The sequence below is a fragment of the Cynoglossus semilaevis genome, chromosome 5, assembly GCF_000523025.1.
Source record: "Cynoglossus semilaevis isolate Cse_v1.0 chromosome 5, Cse_v1.0, whole genome shotgun sequence".
In the NCBI taxonomy this organism is placed as follows: Eukaryota; Metazoa; Chordata; class Actinopteri; order Pleuronectiformes; family Cynoglossidae; genus Cynoglossus; species Cynoglossus semilaevis.
The window spans coordinates 18,021,207-18,046,225 of NC_024311.1; the positions used below are offsets into that span (position 1 = coordinate 18,021,207).

Consider the following 25,019-nt stretch of genomic DNA (forward strand, 5'->3'; position numbering starts at 1 on the left):
GTTATTTTGCTTTATTTTTTTACTTTTCTTTAAAGAACAGTAAACGATAAAGCAGGACATCAAACTGTGAATGTTGCTCAGTTGTGATGTGTTATATTTTACAATTGAATACTACAAATGACTATCTATTTATTTATTTATTCTGCACATGAACACTTTAGGGATAGAACCGTCAGTAGACAGACTTGATGTAAACAACAGTCGACGCACGGCTGTATGTGACGTCACCTACAGTATATCCAGTGTCTGTGTGAGAACAGAACAATACACTACAGTACAGTACATGTCAGTTACCCCCACCCCCCCGACAGAGAGTCTACAGTGGACAGTGGCAGCTTTGGTCGTGAGGCTGAAGTCTGTGGAGGCCACTGCAGAAAGAGAACGCTGCTGTTTTGTGCCAGACCTATTTTTCAGTCGGCCATCGTGTTTAGATTGTGCTATTTCAGAAACCTCGCTCAGAGGGAGGCACGCCGATCAAAGGAGAGGCTGCTGTTAAAACCAGATGATGATTCCACCAGGGAAAAGGTCACAGCTGCTCCACTGACCAAAACCCAACCAGGGTTCTTTTTTTGGCCATTTATTTTGGACATAAACTCGATTTTTTGGTTTGCTGGTGAACTCTTTGACTCTTGAACTTTTTAAATAAATTTGCAGTGAGATAATATACTAGTCAGGTGGACGCTCTACCTAATTCAGTCTAACTAACTAACTAACTAAAACCTGTGATGAAAACCAGTTTATCCACTGAGGAGAACATGTGTCAAAGTTTCCTGTTCTCTCTTCTTTGTATTTGAGTCAACCTCTCTGACAGTTTTAACTCACTCTGTCCGTTCTGTCTCTCCGTTTCTTTATAATTGTTACACCATCTCATGCCGTATATTTGGAGGAGCTGTTATTAAAGGTCACAGATAGAGAAACCAGAGACAGAGCCTTCAGCTGAGGAGATTCTCTCCAGTGGAATCAGCTGTCTGGGAGACGGACGTCTTTTTAAGGATAAGGACTAAAGTTCATCCAGGCTCAGGTGAGCCCAGAGTCGTAGATGGTACAAACTGGTGGCTGATAACAACAAATGTCACTAGTATTATTTTACTATTCTCTTTACATCACCAGTCACAGACATACATCAGCTTCACTAGTATTATTTTACTATTCTCCTTACATCAGCAGTCACAGACATACATCAACTTGACTGACCACTAGTTACACACTAGTTACAGGTGAAAATGTCATTTTCTACATCTACAAGATGTTACCTAGAATCAAAATGATGTTTGGCTATATAAATATATATGTATATGTATATATATGCTCAAGTAAAATGGATTAATCCGTTATTGTTTGTTATATTATATCCATATTATATATATTGATATGTCCTGTATATTAGTGACCAAGATCTATAAGCACATTTCCCTATTGTTGTAAGAAGTTTCCTTTAAAGGCATCATTTTAAACTAATAGTGAACTAAGAGGAAGTAGAAGGAAACCCGACCGGGGACACGAGTCTCTGAGTGTCTTTCTCTGCTCTTCCACGTTGTGAACCGTCGTCACTAGTATTATTTTACTATTCTCCTTCACCTCACCAGTCACAGACATACATCAACATCTGACTGACCACTAGTTACAGGTGAAAATGTCATTTTCTACATCTACAAGATGTTACCTAGAATCATATATATATATATAAGTATATATATATATAAGTATATATATATATGCTCAAGTAAAATGGATTACTCGGTTATTGTTTGTTATATTATCTATATTATATATATTGATATGTCCTGTATATTAGTGACCAAGATCTATAAGCACATTTCCCTATTGTTGTAAGAAGTTTCCTTTAAAGGCATCATTTTAAACTAATAGTGAACTAAGAGGAAGTAGAAGGAAACCCGACCGGGGACACGAGTCTCTGAGTCTCTTTCTCTGCCGTTCCACGTTGTGAACCGTCACTCTAATTGCACACAGTCATACATCTGCATCTGCAAGTGCAAAAAAAATTTGCTTCCCTGACAGACGTGACTCCTCTCTGTTCTGAGTATATTCTCTTCCACCTCACAGGCTCCGAGGCCTAACAAAGACCGCCGGAGCCACCGCGTTGGCAATTGCACAAATCTGCGTTCACCTCAATATTTAATGAGCTGCGAAAATTAGCCATACGTAGCACTCCATCAGTCTGTTCCTCTCCAGGCTGATGATGCTCACTGAGACAGAGCTTAGCTGATCACACACTCCTTCAGTGCTGGGCTTGAGGAGAAGTGGCTTGAACAGTTGTAAATTAATATAAAGGGCTGTTAGTCAGAACACTGCAGGCATAAAAAGTCACGTTAATCACAGACCGTACATGGAAACTATATTTATATACTTCAGTTTCTTCAAATCAGTCCATCAATCTATCTATCTATCATCCGTCTACATTTATATTTATTTATATTATTTATATATATCAGAATCAGCTTTATTGGCCAACTATTAGCACAAGGTTTTTTCTTTTAACCTGTGTGAATATGGGATGATGAATGGAGATAATTGTTGCGTCCTCGTTGACTCCAACACCTCCATGTCTTATCGGTGATCCGCTCGTGAGCTTTTGTGTTTCTTGACTGTTAATTAAAATGTAGCTGGAGCCTTGACAGGCCTCTGACTCAGCGGGTAACTTAATTAGCTTGGTAAAAACCTGGTTAAAGACTCATTAAACGGTGCTTTACACAGCACGTGGGGATAGAAATGTGATGTGTTTCAAGGTTTATTGTATGACAGGAAGTTTCTGCTGCTGCATGTGTCGAACAACATTCAACAATTTTCTGCTCTTTATGAATCGCTCTGCTGTAGTTTACATCTGCTGGTACTTCAAGACTGACGTAGACCTACTGTAGGGAACGTAACGAAGACCAGACAAATGCTGCTGAAGTCACAGACATTGGCCGTCTGTGCTGTTTGCTCCATATTGTTCCCAGGTAAATCTCTATTTATGCAAAAATATGTAAAACACTGTGAGACACAGAGCTTTGGCAGCAGGAAAAAAAACAAAAAAACATCTTTGTTTGAATCCCAGTATTTCACTTTAACTTCATGGTAATTTATACTTTAAACTGGACCAGGTCGTATTTAAAAAAACATCTTTGTTTGAATCCCAGTTTTTCACTTTACTTCATGGTAATTTATACCATAACTGTATTTATTTTAAGTGTCATCCGGTCATTCAAACAGCGTTGATACCTAGTTTCACTTAAACTCATCTAATTTAATAATTCTATTCCACTTTCAGTGTTGTATGACAGAAGAGTTTAAATATGTTGGTAATAATAATAATAACTGATTTCCATCCACAGTCTTGAATTCGACCAAACTGATCACAGCAGCCTGGGCTGGAGTGAGGGTTTATTAACAGCAGAAGAGGAATAGAAACATATAGAACCAACACTTTTACTCTTTACTTTGAGTGAACTGCTTAAATCTACCAAAGATAAATGGTTTTTACAAACAGCTCTACACGAAGTCTCTGCGAAAAGAAAACAAACGAAACCAGTAGCATTTTCCCACAGCATTACCTCTGGTATGTGAAGGCCACCATGTTTGTGTGGAGAAGTTTAACAAAGAAGTTATTGTGTGAAAGTGTTGAAACCAAATATTGTTAAAACCCAATAAAAATTGTGGAACGTTTGCAATGATAGGTATATAAAAATCTGTGTGGAAACCTGGACTTTATATCTTCAAATATAAATGGAAAAGAGGAAGAAGGAAACCAAATCACATTTATGTTTCCATAGCTGCTGATTACAATCAAGATTCACCCCACATGTCAGTTGTGATTGGGTATTTTGATGAGGGCAAATTTCTTGGATCTCTGAAGAAAAACACTTCTTCTTCATCCTCCTCCTCCTCTCCTTCAACACGCGTCTCTACTTTTCAAATAACTTGAGAAAAACAACACAAACCGCAGTGAAAACTTTTAGTTATTTTTTGTTTTTTTTGTTTTGTTTTTTTTTTCTCGTCCCTTCTCCGTCCCCTCACCTTATCATTATCTGTTTTGTTTTCCCCCATTCATGCGTGCCATTAGCTGGCACCTCTTCTGGCACCGGCTGCCTCTCTGCCAACCCCGGCTCCTGGCTGCAGCCTCGCTCACTGTTTCACCCATCTGTTTCCATTCATTAGGACAGGATTTGCTTCTCTGCTCCTCTGACATACTTTTCACATTGGGCGGAGCTTGCAGCTCTCTGCGGGCTCTTCCGGACCCTGACCCGATGACAGTGTCTACAGCCCAGTGGGGGGGGGGGGGGGGGGGGGGGTCCTTGAGGTGGAGCTACAGCCTCTAAGTTTTCTTGGTAAACTGGTTAAGCAGTTTGATACTTTGTTTCGTTAGTTAACCGTTTGTGTTTTTCTGCAGCTTTTTGGTTTAAAGTATTTAACAAACCCATAAACCAACTAGTTTAAACACTGGTCAAGGTCAGTGTGGCTTAACTAGTTGAGAACTAACTAGTTGAGAACTAACATCAACTTATTCATAGTTACAGGATGAGGAGAATTCTGCCATGAGGTTTTATTACATGGAGACTTTGAATGATGTTTTTATTCATTAACACAGTGACACTAAAAAAACCCTTTGTTTTCAGTGAACATGTCATTGTAGCTTTATTTATTTATTTATTTGCTGAACAGTAACAATGTTTTACATTGTTTTCAGTTCATAATTTATAAATATTTTTATTTCTAATTATATTTTTATAATTATAAGTTCAGGTTTTTTTTATTTTTATTTCTAATTATATTTTTATAAGTATAAGTTCAGGTTTTATCATTTATAATTATAATGTAAGTTAAAGTAACAACTTATATGGTAATAAAGCAGGAGTGAATTTATTTAACGTGCGTGAATACATTGCAGCGATGACCCGACCAGCTCAGTAGGGGGCGACAAAACACACAGCTTGAACCAGAAAGACTCGTTACAGATCATGAATCAGGTTAAATTTCTCCTCAGCTTCTGCACGACCAGAATCTTTTACATTTTGCTGATAAACTTTCACCAGCGGTGTCGCGGTGCAGGGTCGGGGTACAGCTGGACTGGCCGAGGTCCAGATCAGTCTGAGACCCCTCCTCATCAACCTCATCTGCTGTAGGGGCTGAACCATGTCTGTGCACCTGGACGACACCTGCTTTAATGAGGCGTTGGATTTTCATCTGAAGACAGATGTGTTTTCACAGAATACGATTATCAGATACTTTTGACACTAAAACTCACTGCACTTCAGTGGAATCTCACACTCAGGTATGAACCTGAGACGGTCTCTCACTTAGCCATGTGCTGTCTGTCTGCCATTACGACAGTGGTTTTCAACGGTGGGGTCGCGTCTCCACATGCGGTCGCCTGAAAAGTCGAGTAATTAATTAAGTTTTTTATGGAGTTATTGCATATGGCTATTGTGTGTTGGTACTGTGGCTATTTTATAAAAAAAAAATATATTGTTGGATGGATCGTTTGTAGACGTTGGTGTTCATTCTCAGCCTTGTAAAGACATTTATCTTTTTGCAACAAAGAAAAACTTAAACAAAATTCCAGAAAAAGGAAAATCGTCTCTGGGATCGCCAGAATTGTATGACGTCAAAATGGGGTCAAAGGCCACAGAAAGATGGAACGACTTTTTTAACATCCAATCAGAATCAAGGCCATGATGGTGACAGGCTGTAATCAGGCAAAAACAATTATCTTCATTAGGGTTTTTACAGCCAAATCAATACAAAGCTGTGACGTTCCGTCTGTGGGTCGTGATCACGTGGTCCACAGCACAGTATTTATCGTGAAACAATAAATAAAGTCACTAATGAAGAACCCAGAGGTCAGAGGTAGTAACTCTCAGATTTCATCAGGCCAGGATGCTTCTGTTGGTGGGATCAAGAATTATTCAAACACATATTCCAGTGGAAGTTGACGAGTGAGCGACGATGACGAAGGTTTGATCCGAGGTTGATGGCAGACGACCAGGAGGAGGACAGATGGAAGGAAGAGCAGACGAAGTCAAACAAGCACAGACAGATTGACCAAAAACTGGGTTTGTTGAGCAACTTAGCCCGAGATAAACATTCAGACAAACAAAGGGCAGAGCGCATTTCAAATCTGACTCGCAGCCAATGCAGCAGACTGGTGGTGAGGACTCCCGGGGTAAAAAGGGCAGCTTGTGACCGCAGGAGGACAGCGAGTTGATTTCTTCATCAGCAGGTGTCAGCGTCCCCCGAGGCACGAACACATGACGCCAGCATGAAGACACATATGTATCCACAGACACACAGGATAATCCAAATGTTTAGATGACGTTGAGCTACGTCTGCGGCCAAGTCCTGCAGTCCTGTATGTGTTGTTGGATTTAAAATCAGCCGTGTGCAAAAAATCCTAAAACGTCATGTTTGGTGTGGAGATTTTTTTTTTTAATAATTGAATATATACATTTTTTTATTCAAAGACAAAACATTTTTTTAAAATTGAAAGACTTTTCTTAATATGACAAACAACTTGACCTTCATCCAGAACGAAACCGCCATAAAAAGTAGAAAAGGATAAAACAAAACACATCTTTTCAGAAATATTTCATCTCTTCTACTTCTTCTACTTCTACTTTCTTCTGAGCTTCGGTTGATGTTGTTTTCGGTGATCGATTAATCACTTTGAGTTGATTACTTGATTCATCGTTTCACCTTATTTGGTGTTATTTTTTAGCCCAAGGTTCGACTCTCTTTACTGTACTGTATTAATACGAGGCAGAAATTGTTTAAACACTTCAATAATTCAGTTTCTCTCTTAAAAGTCAATATATTCGCTGTGAACTTTATCTGTCACCGTTGGTTCCTGGGAGAAAAGATGGCAGAATGAAACTGAACACAGGAGACGATGTCTGCAGCTGAGCTGACCTTCGGTCCTCTGGTGGTTTAAGGACGTATGTGCCCTCAAATATATGCACTTATATATGTGTGTACTGTATGTATGTTTATGGATACTCTGAGGACCGGCCTGTACCTGGAAAACTCACTCCTCTGGCCTCCGTGTCACACACAGCTGGAGGAGGAGGAGGAGGAGGAGGAGGAGGAGGGAGGTGGCCCAGCACTGCCTCAAGTCAATGATACAGACCATGCATTATGCATCCTCACATAAGTAAACATGACCCCGTGACCTCTTGGTCTACCAGAAAAAAAAAAAATCCTTCAGTCAAATGGGAAGATGTTTATATATTTATTTATTTATAAAGACATTTCACCAGGATGTGTTGTGTGGAGAAGGAAGTGAAACAAAAACTGAATTATGGAATTGACACAAAGACTTTTTTTTCTATAGATTTGAGAAACTATTTCTGCGTCAAAGGCTTAGTGAAAGTTAGGGATCGAAAACTTTAAACTGAAGAACTGAACTGATGGACTTTCTTCCATCCATCCGTGGGAGAAATACTATTATAATAATATTATTTTTTTGTATTCACGTGTTTAATCAAATTCATTTTAATTTTATATCAAAAGTCCATTACGGCACAATGTGGTTTGTGAATTTGGTCCATAAAAATAAAATGGACTTCAACCCTTGTTGCAAAAATGCCGGTTGTTTCGACGTATAAAATGTTGTGTTTGACATTTTTAAATTTAACCTAATTGAACTGGCTGTGTTTTTATTGGTTGGCAGGACAGAGACAGGACATCAACATCGATCTATATTTTCATAAAGAAAAACCAACTTTGTCTCTTTAACTTTGACTTTGTGGATCTCTTTGAACGGCTGAGTTAAACTTCAGACTCCACTTCTTGACACCTGGAAAAAGTTTTCATAACTTTGTAAATCTTTATATCCTTCACCTGCTTTTTGAACATCAACACTTCTTCCTTTTTTTTCGTTCTTGAAATCTAAAGTAGGTTCTTTTGTTTTTGCCATGATGTTTCAAAAGTGACAGCTCAAACCCCAGAAGTTTTATAAGGTGAGAATAACTAAAAAAAAACAAAACACAAAGGCTCACTTTAAATAGGTTTTCAGCGTTGATACTGTAGGTTTAAAACAAACAAACGAACAAAAAAAACTGGACGGGTTTAAAACAAACAAACGAACAAAAAACCTAGACAAATAATCGGTTGTATATCTTACATCAGCTTTAAAAAAAAATTAAACATGTGCGATGATTGTCTGTCAACAAAAAACATATTAATGCAAATGAAGTATTTTTTAAAGTAAATGAGCGTTAGGCATATAGTGTATTGTTGTTTTGTAGCATTACATAAGCAACAGAAACATGATGGTAAAAATCTCCGACCGTAACCTGACTGAGATCTGCATGGACTACTAACCTAGAAATACCTGCTCCTAAAGTGAGTTTAGATCAGTGGGCTCCAGATTAAAATCATGAGGGGGAAAAAGGAACGAGCTGCAGGTATTTGTCATTGTCAACCGTGAGGAAGAGCCATATCCTGAGAATTCATCATCGAGGGGACGGGACGGGACACACTCCAGTGGAGGCTTTTCTTTACCTCTCTGAAAAAAAAAATATATATATAGTGTATATATAGTCTAACTATAGTCTATATAGTCTAACTATATAGTGTATATATAGTCTAACTAATACAATACTAACTGTTAGCATGTTAGCATATTGAATTGGACTAAACGTAGAAAGCAACGTTGAAAGTATTTTACATTTGCTCATTTACAAAATAATTCATGATATTTCTCGTATACATTTTTAAAAGTCTCTCAGCCGTACTGTATTTTCCTTTTAAAACTTTGTCCAGTTTCTGTTCAAACAATCTTCCTCCAGCTGTGTTTTCCACCGCCACCGGTTGACCTTTATGAATAATGAGGCGCTCCAAAGATAACCGTGACAACGGGTCTACCTCGGAGGCGGCAAAAAGGCACCGAGATAAAGTAATTCAACACCTGACAAGAGAGTGTTACATGTTCGCCTCATTCCTCTGAACGAGGAGACGGAAGTGTGCAGATAAACGCTGACAGCCTGAAGAGCACATCGTGCCGTCACATTAAAAATAAACTCAATTTTAGAGCGAGTGACGCCGCCATGAAAGAAAGGTTTGACGGAAGGAGGGAGAGTTGAGTGAGCGAGGAGCCGGCCGGTGTGACGGGGGTTAAAGGATAACTTGGCCGGGGATCACACACTCTGTGGATGTCGTATGAAGAAAAAAAGACCAGTTTTAGGGGCTGCTAATTAGATTTAGTCATTTTTTCCAACATAAAAAAAATATATAGTAGTTGGTGCTGAAAGCATAATTAATAAGCCAAAAAAGAAATTGGCTTCTAGGATGTTCAGCATTAATTGCTTCAGTCAATGAAAACAGTTTATAACACCACGTGATTTTCTCCCTCCCTGATTTATGTCAGGAACTGAATTTGAGTCCTTTTAAATTTTGCGTTCATTTTTGGGAAGCTTTGATAATCCTTTGAGGAGCTGGTTGTTAAATTATAAAAAAATCCACAGAGTGCTGAGTTGTTACGGTTGACCGCTCCACCACCAACCGTTCTTTTACCGTTGACGTTTTCCTGTCTTCATGTAATTATCCGTTCAACACCAACTGACGCTCTGTCTGTTCATTCGAGCCGCGCTGCCTTAACTCTGTCATTTTTGCATTTTAAATGAGGAACCAAATGAGACTGAGCTCAGTGGGTGACACCCCCCCGGTGTCAGGTGACCAGGTTGAAAATCATTGATCTGAGCAAATCAATATTCGCTGCGTCCATCTCCCGACAGCTCGAGACTGGTCACCATCTGTGTGTGTGTGTGTGTGTGTCCACATCCTGTCCAAAGTCATCGCAGGAGCCCATCAGCACACACCAGGTGGCCGCCATCTGGGCTCGGCCGCTTAACACCCAGCACGGCTCCCAGTGTAGGAGAGCACTGTATGTATGCATGTGTTTGGGAGATAAAGAGTGACTGTTAAATGTCACACTACTTTCTGTGTGTGTGTGTGTGTGTGTGTGTGTGCCCTGCAGAGTGACGAGTAAATCCATGGACTCAGACACAAAGCTGTTTTGGAGATGTGTTTGTGCTGAGACGAGGTTGATGATGTGTCGCTAACCAGTTCCTCACAGTTTTGGCTGTGAAGTGTCTGAGAGAGAGAGGCTTCAGGTTGAGTCTACACACAAGGAACGGTTGGTGCGTTGGAGTGAACACTCTGACACCGACTGTTCCAGATCGGTCGTCGAACACGTGCTTGGATTTGTTCACTAGAACCGACCGTGATCTCAGACATGATCTACAGGGGGAGCTAAACCTGACCCTAACCCCGGTCTCCTTGGACTTGAAATGAAACTACCACCTTGCAGTTGCATTTCTGAGTAGTATTAGGTTTTTATTAAAGTCAGTTTTATGATTTTTATTATTGAATTTATTCATGCCGTCATTGACATATTTAAGTTTCCACATCATGAATGCACGACCCAAACTGAAGTAGATAGTAGTATGAAGTAGATAGTAGTATGAAGTAGATAGTAGTATGAAGTAGATAGTAGTATGAAGTAGATAGTAGTATGAAGTAGATAGTAGTATGAAGTAGATAGTAGTATGGGAGTACTGTATGTACAGTACGTGTGTGTGTTTTCAGCTCATGTACTGTGTGAGTACAGCGACCCTCAAGGATCCAAGACCTCATTTATTTGCCATATGTGTTTGAGGAATGTCCAGTTTCTCAGGCAGCACGGTGGATTTTAACACCTTTTATGTAACAAAGTATGATAAATGTATAAACCATAAGAAAAGTTCACATGCAATAATAGAAGAATCAGAACGGCTAATACCAGGTGGGAGCTTTAAAATATTGACTTCTGCCTCCACAGGCTTTGTCCTAAATCCACATGCAGGAGCTGAACCTGCTATCATAGTCACAGTTACACAGGCTGCACCGCCGAGCCCAAAAGTAAACACCGTGCACGTCCCTCGGTGGAACGAGCAGTGGCCATACATCACACCAGGCCGACCCGAAGAAAAAAAAAGACAGATTTGGGTTTATAGACAGGGCTGTTCTGTCACCATCTGAAAAATGGTTCCAGGAAATAGATCCTTCTTTACACTTTACAACCACCAAACACAAAAGTCCACATATATTCTTACATTTTTGATATTTAAGGAAAAAAAAACAAACAACAATTTGATGAATATTTTCATGAAAAAAAAAATCACACAAACACAAGGTTGCTGATAAAATGAACGCTGGCTGTGTTTAGTTCAAGCAGTCAGGCCACAGTGCACCTGGAGCGTTCTGCTCCTGACTCAGCCCAATGGAACTCAACAGCCATTCATTTGTTTATTTATATTGTGCACGAGCATCTGCTGCTGCGCTAGGACAAAAGATAACGGGACAGGACGTTAATCAACGATACACTACGTTCTGATACGATACAAACTAATAGGATCTAAAATGATACGATGTGATTGGATCAGCAAAAAAAAAAAAAAACTAAATCTGTTAAAGTAAAATGTGACGTTATTCATAGTAACTGGTATATAGTTGGTCCATTGTCCACTGTCCACTGTCCACTGTCCTTGACGTAGCTGATGTCCCTTCGTACACAGCCGAAGGGACATCAGTTGCCTATAGGAGGCGCTCACACTCCCAGTGCATGTGATGCAGTATTTAAGGAGGTGATAATCACCTGTTTGGTGGTAAATATTAGACTTTCTTTTACCCCAGCACAGGTTGTTGTGTTGATGTCAGGGTTGAATCTAACCTCCCACCCTCACCCTCACCCTCACCCTCACCCTCACCCTCACCCTGCACCTTCATCAAACATTAAACCTGGACAGGAAGTCGAGGGATTTCATATCTGTGTATCTTGTCATAAACTGACACTGCTGTTGTTAAAACCCAGCTGTTTCTGTCAGCTCGGGGGGGGGGCTGATAGACAGGAAGTGAAGCTGTTTGAATTTTACAATGTTATTTAACCCTGACCAAAGTGGGTCAAACAAGATGATATCTATTTATCAAAAACATATTTGTTAAAACATAGTGATGAAGAAAAAAAACAGTTTTTTCTTCACCGTCCGACGACAGACGACAACTTTTATATTTCCGTCCAGTTCTGTGTCTGTATTAGAGGAGAAACAGTTCCTACTTCTACTCTGACATTATAACTTTTAAAGTAAATGTCGTTTCCTTTAAAGAAGTCAAGTCATTTCTTCAGGTGTTGCCAGACAGACTTTTAAGGCCAAGTTCGTTTCTTTACTTCAAGTTCATTATCAGTATGTTCATCCCAGACAGGTCAATTAGAACAAGGTTGATTAATTAACTTTAATGAAGGACTCTGAAGTACTGCATGACTAGAAGATAAAGATACTTATAAGAATTAGAAAAGACTTAATGAATGTGACTTTAGGTCTTGGCAGACATTTACTGACTAAAAATAAAAATGGATAAATGTTTCAGAACTGTGTCGGTTTTTACTGAACTCTTACCTCGTACCATGTGACCAGCTCATCATAAAGGAAGATAAGGGGCTTTTAAAAATCCATATTTCAAACCTCAGAGTCACGTCACTGTAGCTGCAGTGGTGTTGTTACACCACGAGGGCCACCGACCTGTAAACGGCTGCTGCGGACGTTAGCATGACATAACGGTGCGTTTGAATCTGGCTCCATTTACAGTCTTTGTAGTAGCTGTTAGCGTCTTAATCAACTCAACAACTCTTTCAAACACAACAGCGTCGTCATCTTTGTGATGCAATAATTAAAAAACAAATGCATTTTACCAAACAACTTTGGCAAAGGCAGATGGTCTGTGTCATAAAATGCATTAAAGATGTAATAGTATCAATACACACACACACACACACACACACACACACACAGACCCTCCCTCTCAGTGCAGCGACAGACCCAATCACCTGCGTCGTGTTTACCACAGAGGATCCAAGTGTAAAATCAAAATGTGGTGGTAGCGGTGAACGTCTGTTCGGTTGTTTCCACATTAGCATAGACTGTAGTTCAGTGAGTCGTCAGGACTGACTGCTCTGTCAGATCGATTGTTGAAGCTGCATGAATGAAGGCATCGATTTTTACTTAGCAATTCCCAGGTGTGACGCGAGCTAAAACATGAACCTAATTAGTTTTTAAAAAAATTATTATTTATTTATTTATTTAATCTTGGTTGATTTTGTACGTGTGACGCGAGCTAAAACATGAACCTAATTAGTTTTTTAAAATTATTTTTTATTTATTTATTTAATGTGTTAATTAAAGCTACAGTGTTGATGTGAAACTGTTTTTACATTTTCTCCTGAATTTCAACATTTATTTATATAAACTTTTAATGACCAAATGTTGTTTTTTATGTATTATAATAATAATTAGTTTTTTTTATGTAATGGGAATTGGGATCATGTTTTACTAAAGATGATCCAGTTCGTGGTAAACTGATAAACTAGAATCCTCATCACAGAAACATTTTCCAGTGAGATGTTTGTTTTCACACTTCAACTTTACGAGGATTCAGTCAATTTATTCAACACTCAGATTTACTTCAGGTTTAATTTCTCATTTATCTTCTGCTTCTTAATCAATTCAAGGGTTGTGAGGGGGGGGGGTCGAGCAGAGGGAGCACACACACAGAGAGAGAGAGACATTGACACTCACACTTGAACCTTTGGTCAGTTCAGAGAACTTCGACCTTTGACAGAAAACATACAGAAAAACTAGTCAGCAACCAGTTAACAGTGGGGTTCAAACAGTTGACATCCTCTTGTGTACGGCAAGCTCATTAATCGCTCCTCCAACATGTGGCGCTCTCATTATCTTTGTGTCAAACAGGCTGTAAAGATATTCAGTTTAGTCTTGGTTTTGTTTTTCTTCCAAACACGCACTGGTAACTAACCAGTTAGTTATCAGAGTTAGTGGTAGTTAGTGAAACTAAACTGATGTAATAGTACGAGTCATCAGTTCTTTTTCTCTCTATGGGACCAGTACAGTCTATACATATAGAGTTGTTCAGTGGATCCAGTCTTTAATCAGTCACTTACCAAGACTCGGTTCAAAGGTGTTTCTGAACGACCACTTTGATTTCTCCTAAAATGAATTTCTGAACTCAAACTAATTGCACTCTTCTGTGAATCCACCTGTCAAGACCAGACTTTTAATAACGTCGTCTCCCCTCTGTATTCCTTCCCAACCGTTTCCTGCTGGAGTTGGTGTAATACAAGCATGAAGCAGAATAGTGATTTTGTGATTCTTAATTAAGTCCGCCGGTTATGTCTTTGGCTTTATTATAACAGTGGCTCAGCTGGGTTTACTATGACGAGAGAGAGAGAGAGAGAGAGAGAGATGCAGCTCTCTTACTTTGCTTCTCATTAGAGACACTCCTGTGGCCTCATCAAAGATCTCCTCCCTCCTCCCTCCCCTCTTTCTTCCGTAATGTACTGTTTTCCCAGGGCTCTGCTCCCTGCAGCTCCTGGACGTGCTCAACAAACACATGGGCAAAACGCTCCTGCTGACGGTAACTTGTCATTTTGTTCAACCGAAGATCGAAAATCTGACAAACTTCCTTCAAAAGTGAAGCCTCGAATGAAAATGATGTTTGATCTGAACATGAAACGAGATCCAGGCTGTTTTAATGTGGAGTCGGTCACATGGGTTTTGTTGGAAAAAAAAAAAACAAGCACTCCAGGTGTGACCGTCGTCATCGACTTGTTTATAATAATTGATAATTAATGTTGAGTCACACTCTGTCATTACGGTCCAGGAAGATTCTCACCAGTTGCTGTGGACCTCTCATCATAGATTACACTATCATCTGCAAACATCTTGACATAACCCCACTCCTACCTTGAACCTTGAACCCGTCACTCGGACACCACACCATTTTCTGCCTGCACTCTCATAGCAATGTAATAGTACCCCAACATAAATCAGCTATTTAATTATATATATATATATATATGTGTGTGTATATAACACCTCCAGACATCTGAGTCTAACAGAAGCTGATTCTCATCTTAAATGAGAAATAAGCAAAAATGTTCTCTAGTTTAAATGAATCCTGAACCAAATTAGTTCTCCACTTCAGTGCTGTGGTGTTCTGGTCTAAAACCAACAGAACATTTAGGGTGTTTTTGTGTCATAAGAACATTCATGTTCCTCTTCTTAGTCACATGAGGAGCACTGGGTCCAATTAAAGGACTGGAGCGGCTCAGGTGGAGTAGATGACCGTCGGCCAATGAGCTGCTGTTCTGAGCTGTGTAATGAAGAAGAAAGGACACTGTCAGGTGGAAAGTGTGTTAAACAAAAGTTATGATGGAACAAAAAACCTCACTCTGCGTTAGTAAAGTGTGAGAAAGTGAAACCAGGCCGTGGTTTTAGTGCAACAAAACAAAGTAAAAGTGTTTTACAGTGAGGAGGAAGAACAGTTTCTGATGAGTCGGGGGGAAAAGTTTGTGGAGTTTTAAATGTTTTAAATGGTTTATTTTTCCCAACATGCGGGGCGGGGTTCTACGCTAAACCTTTAATTGAACATAGCATGATGTAGCATGTTAGCGTAGTAGCTGACTCTTATTTTGTTACTGTACTAACTGTCCAGTAGATTCGAGAAGATCATGTTGACATTTGTCATTTTTTATAAAGCTGCTCATCTATTATATCACTTTATGATGACACGTTAATAAATAAATGTCAACCAATGACAGCAGTGAGTTTAGGTGTGCGGCACAAATCCAACATATGGAAACGGTTCTGTTAGCATTGAATGACAATCATCACAAATGCTGTCAAATCCATTAGCACCGCCGTCAAACTGAGGTTCAAACTTAATGCTTCAATCCTGATGTAATCACCTTTAGGTCAAGTGAAGTTGGACTGAACGGAAAAACATAATAAACCACCCGTAATTACAATAATTTAATTGGCACAAACATTATAATAACTTTGGTTTGGAGTTTTTTTTGTGTGTATAAAATACGACGAGGAAAGTCACGTCCTGACAAACAAGGAAGGAGGAAGGAAACACTGGTGAGATTTAAATTGAATGTTCACGACTACGTAGGCCTCGTGGTCGTGTTCTGGGAATTGTCCCACACAATGTGGACTAATTATCTCCCATTCGGTAGTTTGGCAACAGGGTGAGACAGAACAGAAGGAGTAATTTGAAAGACGAGGAGAGAATTTGCATGCAAATAGATGTTAGAAAACATGGTGGGCCATGTAATCCGCACTCCCTCTCTCTCCCTGTTTTTCTCCCCCTCACGTTGTTCCTCATCATATTCCTTTCTTCATTCACAGCAAATTGCTCTGAGACTTAAGAAGCTCCAAGAGCAGAGCTCCCACCTGGGATCCGGCCCAGGTCTACGATCTATGCCTCGTGCACTTCTAACTTTAAGTGTGTTGCCATCAGCTCAGCCAATTAAGCCTCTTGTTTCCCCGAAGCCCTGCCTCGCTCCTTCAACTCCAGTCAGTGGAAATGAAAATAACACGGAGGGTTTCCCCAGACGACGGCGGCGGTGAATTGTCTCCTCAGGTCTGCGTCTGCGTCGGACACTTCAGGCGACTGATATGTGGCTAATCTGGAGTTAAGAGAGTAAAAAAAATAAAGAAATAATGCAACCCAGTTGGAAGCTGACATTTTTCTAATCATGCGAGGTTGATAAACATCCTGCTCACTATGGGCTTGTCACCACCCGCTCTGTCGCGATCAGAACTCTAATTATGTATAATCCTGGGCCTTACAGCTAGAGGGGGACATTACAGGGAACCAGTGTTAACCTCCTGAATACTAAAACCTTAACTGGTAAATTGCAGTCAAGTGCTGAGGGAAGGATGTGGTGCAGCAAGAATATTAGGTCTCACATTTTAATGGTCTCCACTGAGACCGTATTGGAATTTCATTTCTCTGGACTAAGGCTCTGCTTCTATTACAAAAACAAAATACTCCTGGGAAAACATATGCATTTTTAACCTTCGGTGGGGGCGTGAGTAATGTCCTGGCCGAAAATACGAAGGTGTTCACGCGCACTTTAAATATTTCAAACTCTGCACTTTTACTGCTGAAGCTCTAAAATACGTCCAGCCAATAGCCCTAATGCACACTGCCTTCCGCTGTTGTCGTTTCCAAAGACATATTAGCCTCATTCCCTCGCCGTGCCTCCTCCATTTGCCGTGCCGTTCGTTTGAACGCTGTAATTAACTCAGCATATCTCTGTCATTATGGGAAAATAAACTACAATTTAGTTCAGAAGGCAATTACGGCGTGCATGTCTGTGACGGGTAGTGGTAAAACAAATTACGCTGAGAGGTTAATAGGCAGAGAATTAAAAGTCAGAACAGACAGAGATGAGCTGCGATCGCGGCGCTACGACCAGATGACGGCGACAACAAAGAGGGTTAAATGAGAGGAGGGAGAGGGAGGACGGAGCAGAAGTCATTTAGCCTGGTGATAGAGACTTAAAAACCTGTAGAGAAATAACATCTTGGTTGAACTGTCAAGTGTGCTCTCTCTGCCAACAGATAAGAGAAGTATAATAAGCCTATTAATGTGGAGTGAAGCCGCCGTCCGCCGCCACTTATGTCTTATCTGTACGAATGACACATAAGTTATTAACGCAGTAATTGTTGAATTTCTTCAGGATTTCAAGCTTTTTTTTTTTTACCTTTCTCCTGCCACTGGTGTTTATTCAACATTTGAAGTCAGAGATACAGTAGATTATATATATTATTTAGTTTATTCAACATTTGAAGTCAGAGATAGATTATTAATATATTCATTTGCCAACATGGATGTGTTATGATTTCCTAGTGTTTTCTGAAATATTTCTAGACATTTAAACTTCTTAAACCTGACATCCTTATCTGGGATTGATCAAGTTCCTGCTGTTGTCTTTTTGTAGCAGACTCTCAGAATTTTCTGACCTCTGTCTCCATGATGTTTAGAACAATGTTGAACGTTGACTATGAATTATCTTCATCCAACCTGAGGAACTCTCTGGGCTCAGCTACAACCCAGTTCCACATCACAGAGCCACCATCAGATTTCTAACAGTTATTATTATTATTATTATTATTGTTCACCATCTTACAGTGGTGTTGGTTGTTGAAACAAACTCGTTTCCAATCCTTCTATTTACACATTTCCAGAATGCACAGTTATTTCAGGGAGAACAGAGTCTCAGAGCAGGTTGTGTTGCTCGGATGTTATGCATGCATCCCCGCTGTTTGATTTGCTTTGTGTTGCTCTTATTTGTCGATGGGTTTCTCTTTTGTATTACCAGAACAAATTTAATTAGAGACGAGGAATACAAATCAGTGTTCACCCGCCCAGTGCTGCTTGGTTCCCTAATAAAGGACTTTCAATGAAGAAGGAAAGCGTTACAAAAGAGTTCGCAGAAGCTGGAGAGAGAGAGAGAATAGCTGGAGGAATGTGAGTCTTTTAACAAATGGATGTAATTTTACAAACCGACCCTTTGGCTACGGTGGAAAAAAAGAAAAAAAAAAACTCCTCTTGTTTTTTTCTTCTTCTTCATTCATATGTAGTTTTCAGCCTTTTCAAATGCAGAATGCCGTCAGTTTGCAGACACGTGACCTCTGCTTTGTTTCCTTTTTAATGTCGTATCTTCTTTCCTTCACATTTTTTTTCAGTAACATAATTTATTTTTCCAAACAGATAGAAAAACAGAGCTCCCTGAGATGTGACACGCTGATAGAACCAGTCAGTTTATACGTCTGGATATTAGAGTGTAGAATGAATAGGATTCCAACAAACAAACGTCCTCCTCTGACATATACAGTAAAAGTCTAACCATAATAAAAAAAATATATATAAAAAATATTAAGTGGTTTTATAACTTTGAAACAGTGAAGTCAAACAAACAAAGTGTTTTCCTGAAGGACAAGAATGGGTTCATTTAATGAACGAAAGTGAAGTTGAAAAGAAAGACTGATACAAAATAAATTTGGCAAGGATTTAAAATAAAAATGAAAAAGTTAGAATTCAAAAGTTAACCAGTGGTTTAATTAACTTTCTATCAACCTGTCAATGATTGACAGGCAGACAGTGTAAATGTGACCTGTCAGGAGAAAATGACATCAATAACTGTTTCTTTACTCAAAGCTGCGTTTTGGGCAGCGTTGACAATCATCTGATCAGAACTGAACGTCAAAGATGAGACTGGTCTGGTTCAGGTCCCCGTGGCTCTGTTCATGTCTGAGGATGACGATGATTCACAGCAGAGACGATCAAGGACACGTCTGCGTTTCTCTCTCTGTGTTCTGTTTGACTTCAACATTTCAGGGTAGCCTGGATTTTGACGTCTTTTCTTTGGTCACGTTTTCATAGTAAAAACACGACTAAAACCACACACAGTTCAAGTTTTCTGTTCCATATTGAATTCCTTTACATCAGGGACAGAGAAAGAGACAAACCTGGCTGTTAAAGCAAAGTGAAGTGATGCAGAGGTGAGGAGAATAGGACTGTTATTACTGTTGTTATATAAAGATAAGTCCAAGTTCTGTGTGCTGCTATGGTAACTGACGGTTTCTCTGTGTCCAACGTCCAAGAACATGCAGGCTCAGGTCAGTGGACGACTCTAAACTGACCAGATGTGTGAGTGTTGGTAGTTTGTGTCTGTAGTGGTGGACTGTCCACCTGTGGTCTGCACCGAGTGGTCTTCTGTCTTCTGACCGTTTGGATTGACCTCTGCTCCAGGGTCACGGAGCCGGGGGCTGAAACATGACCTCCTCTCATGTGCTCTCCTCTGAGTTTGTGCTTCAGTTAATAATAAATCCAGAGATTTGAATCGTGCACTTCCTCTCACCGCGTGATGTGACAAAGAGATTATTCAACAAATTCAGCCGAGCACAGATGTGTTAAAACAGATTTGTTTTTTTATTCTTTTACTCCCAGTCCTAATAACTAACTAATGATTTGTAGTCGTGCCGTGTTGTTGCAGTGCAGTGAAGGCTGCTCCACTCACCGCTGTGTGTGTTCCTCTGTGAACGATACAATTTCCAATTCATTAAGCGACGCTTTGTTTGAGAGTTCCCACAAATTAGAGTATCGGTTGTTTTTTTTCTCTCTCTTCACCTCCTTCAACTTCCCATCTCCGTGTTCCTTTTCTGCACTCTTCCTCAGGAGAGTGTCTGAGCGAGCATGACTTTGTCTCTGAACCTCTAATATACAGCGTAGTCCTCTGTGCTCTCCACTCGCCGTCCTCTCCTCTTTGCCAACCGAGTTCTTTCAATTCATTAGCTCCCTGCCAACTTCTCCTGCTCAAATCAACAACGCAACTGCATTTTCACTGTGTGAAAAAAAAAGAAAAAAGAAAATCCAGACTCAAACATATAAATGAGCTTTTCTTGTCTGTTCATGTGAACTGAAACCAGTGGATTTAATGTGACGTCGTCTCTACTTCTGTTCAGCAGTTTTGTCTTCAGTCTCCTTCTCAGTTCTGACCTCAGATCAGTTTATCAACCACACTGACTCTGCAGCTGTGGAGATGATGACTATTAAAACAGTCTCAGTGTTGGACCGATCACCATCCAACAGCTGTCACTCATTATGATGACGAGGAAACAGATTTATCTCTTCTGTGTCAGACACGCAAATTAGCAGTAGCTAATAGAGGATACAACATGTGTTTAATGTTTTAGTAAAAGATTCACACACGTCAAGTTTGAATAATAAATGTCTGATGTGAACTGTAGTAACGTTGTACCTGGAGTGAACTTGTTTCACAGGATGAACACAAACCAGAAAAATATTTTTTAGGCCGTTGTCAATTCATCCTTTTACAGTTTTACACAACATTGCAAATTTTTACAAACCACTGACCTCGGAAGTTCTGATTTGGTTCAAAGAAAAACTGAGCCTGTAACTAAGGATTATTATTTGTCCCCCGCCCCCCCGCCGCCCCATTACCTAAAAAAATGTCCATTAAAATGTCTTTTGTGAGACCAAAAGACATTGTACCTTCAGAGTCCTCCCATGTCCTTTAGCAGTATTTGGAATGTTGCAAAAAAAAATTTGGTGGCATTGGTGTCTTTGAAACAACTCATAAAACAATATTTGGGTTGCTGGTACAATTCCACTGATATAAACCCGTTATTGAGTTGGAAAATACGTAATCTCAGTGAAATAAAGTGTTGAGAAAGGAAAGAAAAAAAAAGACAGAGAGGAGAGCAGTGTGAGACCAGGCAGACTGGAGGCCAACGGACCAGAACCTACACAGGAAGTTACAGCTGAGACAGAGAGAGCCCACGGGGACAGAAGGAGTCCAGGGCTGAGACAGGAAATGGAAGAGAAATCTGGTTGATTTAAAGTCAAACTTAAAAGGAGGAAAAAGAGGTTTTAAATATTCCTCTACCTCCCTGTGCTTTAACTGCTGGGGTGGAGTTGTTTTTTTTTTTGAGTTTTCCTGTAGTGAACGTCCTGTTTATCGTCACAGTCAAGGTCGTGGCAGTTTCATAATCAAAACAACCCACAAATGAAATACAGGTACGGGCTTATTTATTATCTCACAGATAAAACTGTAAGAGAGCAAACATGCCTAGTGCCAGACTGTGGGTCTGTTCTACGCTGATGACACAGCGATCTGCCAAACATAAACATAAACATCAGGTGAAACCACTCACACGGAGCTGTGGTTTATCTGAAGTACAAACAGACACTGCACCAGGACAGAGATCTCGCTTTACGAATCGATAAACAACACACACACAGCGGAGCCTCCAGGTGCACTGGTCACCCTAGTGGTCACATGCAGTCTCTGCAAAGACTTTGTCTTGGTCTGTCCTGCAGTTTGACTTCTGAGGATTGATTTCTCATTAGTTTGAACTAATTGTGGTGAATCTGGTATGATCTTATACATATTCAAACAGGCTTCACTGTGATCCCGTCGCTGCTCGTGTCTGTTCTGTCGACCTTGTCCGACCAGAACGGACCAATCGATGGCTGCAATTACTAAAGCAACGTGAATCACTCTAATCAGAGCCAGACGCCAGGAGACATCAGTATTCTTCAGGACCGGTCATGTCAGTTAGTACTATTCACTCTGAAAGACACTGGTACTGATTATATTTCCACTTTAACATTTTTTTTTTTAAATGTTCATACAATCATTTTAATCCCTGCACTAAATGTCTTTAGTTTGAACTGAGAACTGAACAGCTTTTAACAACTCTGTAATCCACTGAAGGTTTCTAAATTGTGACTTAATTCTACAATAATACGTCTCCTTCAAGGCTACGCTAACCGAAGCTAATCCTGCTAACACTGCTAACCTTCTCACCTCACTCATTGTTTTAATTTCCACCGTTGGATTGGATCACTCTTTGGTCTATTTTTCTATTATTGACTATTTTTGCACCAATTTGTTTTTTAAAATCAGACAAAAATGAATAAAAGCTAATGATTGACTAATGAACGACCCACGGAAACGCAGTCTAGCCTTTTGAACAGATTGAAGGTTTAACTTGTGAGTGATTTTTTATTATTTCAGCAGCCACTGAGAACATAACTACAGCACTCAGAGAAAAATGTGTTTTTTAAAAAGCTTCATTAAGGACAATTTCAGAAAAACAAATTTTCACTTTCACTCTAATGCATTGAAGGAGCACACTGGGAAATGGAGTTTTATATAAAAGTTATTTGGTTGTTTACAAAGATTTTAGAAGATTTTCACCTTAAACTGCTGTTTAATTGCCGTGCAGTCAAATCTATATTCATAAATTCACAATAAAACATTGTACAGAGGGGAAACATTCAGGAAACAGATGCTGCGGAACATTTTCTGATTTTATGTAGTGTTTTAAACCGTTCTCTGAAGAAACTGAAATATTATAAAAAAAAATACAAAAAAATTACCTTTTTCTTTTCACAGACGAGCAACGTTTGATGAATAATGTAAAAAGTTATGACAGTTATGAGGTTTGTTCAGTGTCTTTGTTTTTATCCCACAATGAAATGCAAACTACAGCATCAAACACTGTACTTTGCTCTTCTAACACCCCCCCAACCCCCTCCCCCCACACACACACAAGTAGGTTTTGTGTTATTTGAGAACACTGCATACGTTGAGGTGTTGTTGAACAGCAGAGTTTCTCGTCACGAAGCTTGAAGTTTCGTTACATTATATCTATAGTTAAAACAGAGACTGACTTTTATTGAACGAGTCATGACTGTGTCGTGACACTGCAGGTGGTTTATAATATTTTTTTAAACAGCAGTGAAGGGGTAGCAGCACACGTGAAGTAACGAGGTAAACATTTTAAACTGCATTTTTAATCTCAGCTCTTGAATATTTAAGATCCTCTAAGAGCTCAGTCAACAGTTTTATAAACGTTAAAGTTTTGTGTCCAGGCACCTGTAAAACACCACCGTCCTGTTCACTGCAGATTGGTTTAACTTCACATTAAATATTGGTATTGGTTCTCAGTATTGACAAGTACACAACTGAAAGTACTGAAGAATAAACAACTCACATCCTTCTGTATTAAAATGTCATCTTCTGATTCTGAAATCAGGAGTTTTATAAATGAATTCCTCTTCGTACGGTCGTTATTTTATGATCCCGATGTTAAAAAGCTAAAATAAACCCCCCCCCAAAAAATACCAGGAAATACTTTATAAGATTTGATGGTTTTATTATTATTTTGTTTTTCTAATTCGTTTTTTAATGTTTATTTTTGTGACTGATTTTATCTATTAACTGATGTAACATTTTTCTAATAACATTATGTTGAGGTGATAGTTCGTTTTACTCCATGATAATAACGAGGAAACTAAGTGCCGTCGTCAGTGGTCAGACCTTGAGGCTTTCTTAGAACAACCTGAATGTTTTCTCTCCTTTATTTTTCTCATGAATGTAAATGTGCAGAGCGACACTTACACGTATAAAAGGTCAGCAGGTCATTCTCCATCTGCGGACACTGACAATATAATTGGTTTATTTACACAAACGGGAACTCAAGGTTCCCTCGGAAAAAAAAAAAAACAAAGAGCTTTTTACTGCTGGATTACATCGTGTGCACAAATAAACATCGACGTTCTCTCAGCGTCCCCAACTTCACTAAGATGTCTATATTTTTATATATATATATATATATATATATATAGAGAGAGAGAGAGAGAGAGAGAGAGAGACTCTTCGTTTATTTGCTATAGGTTCTTAGTATCTAATAATACTAGTTTTCCATGTCTCTTCCTGTGGAGATGGAAACGAGTAATGAATGGAATGAAGTTGAACAGAATATTTTTCTTCTTCTATTTTATTCACTGAAATTAAATAAATACAAGTTTACAAAAGCCCTCGGAGAAGAAGGACAAGAGGCCAGAGGACAGTTCGTCCACATTTTTATCTGTCTCATGTTAGGATTCACATCTGCTGCACATTTTTCTTCTCAATTCCTGATATATTGATTACTGGGATCATTATAGTACAAACAAAAATCACTTTTCATTTAACATGTTCAACTAGATCTTCTTGTTCTGACAGTGTCCGGCTGCTTCTGATTAAATGGGTCAGATCTGGGTCATAATGTGGTACATTTACCAGAGCATGTGAGCAGAGTAGAGGGGTGAGTCCCCCCCCCCCCAGGTCCAAGTCACCTGGCTGCTCCGCCCAGCAGCTCAGCCCCATTCCAGTCGTATTTGCCCCTTCCTGTCTGAGCGGCCGGACCTGGAGCTCATTAATCTCTGGATGCGTCTCCTCCAGCTCCTCACCCTGACCTGAACTCCCACACCTGTCCTGTCCTGTCCTGTCCTGTCCTGTCCTGTCCTGTCCTGTCCTGTCCTGTCCTGTCCTGTCCTGTCCTGTCCTGTGTACCTCATCCTGCCCTAACTCTACTCTGACTCTGTTTGGAAAACCAACTCCAACGTACTTTTCTTCTTTCTTTTTTCTTCATTCTTAGACAGATTTTTTTATGTCTTTGGTTTTCATGAACAGACCAATAACGTCCATTGTTTCTGTCTTTCTACATATTGGTATGAATCTGGTGTTCTTAGCTTTTTTTTTTACTAAAGTGTGTTTCCAGGTTGTTTTCTGTTGGAGTTGTCACTGAGACAGAGTCTGT

At 39.6% G+C, this 25,019-nt stretch overlaps 1 long non-coding RNA gene across 2 annotated transcripts in view; it reads left to right on the plus strand.

The window, feature by feature from the left end:
• LOC107988600 (uncharacterized) overlaps positions 1-25,019 on the plus strand; it is a 138,288-nt gene that overhangs the window by 59,972 nt on the left and 53,297 nt on the right. The window lies entirely within an intron of this gene.